We start from the raw sequence: 348 nt of genomic DNA on the forward strand, positions 1-348 counted from the left end.
TTGCCTTCTTTGTCTTCATCTTTTTCTTTACCTCTTTCCTTTAATCCTTCAACATCATTATCATCCTTTCCGTGATTATCTTCAAAATCATCAGCATTTTCATCCTCCACCTCCTCCTACTCTCCATCAACATCATTATCATAAGGATCTTCATCAAAATTAACATCGTCGTCTTTATCGTCGTTGTCAATATTATCATTATCATCAATCTAAACCTGAACATCATCATCAGCATCATTGTGATCACAACCTTCATCATCACGATCATCATCACTCATCATTATGTTCGTCGTCATGACCATCACCATCATCATCCTCATTATCGTCATCAACATCATCATTATCATC

Source organism: Octopus bimaculoides, chromosome 30 (genome assembly GCF_001194135.2).
Source record: "Octopus bimaculoides isolate UCB-OBI-ISO-001 chromosome 30, ASM119413v2, whole genome shotgun sequence".
Taxonomy (NCBI): domain Eukaryota; kingdom Metazoa; phylum Mollusca; class Cephalopoda; order Octopoda; family Octopodidae; genus Octopus; species Octopus bimaculoides.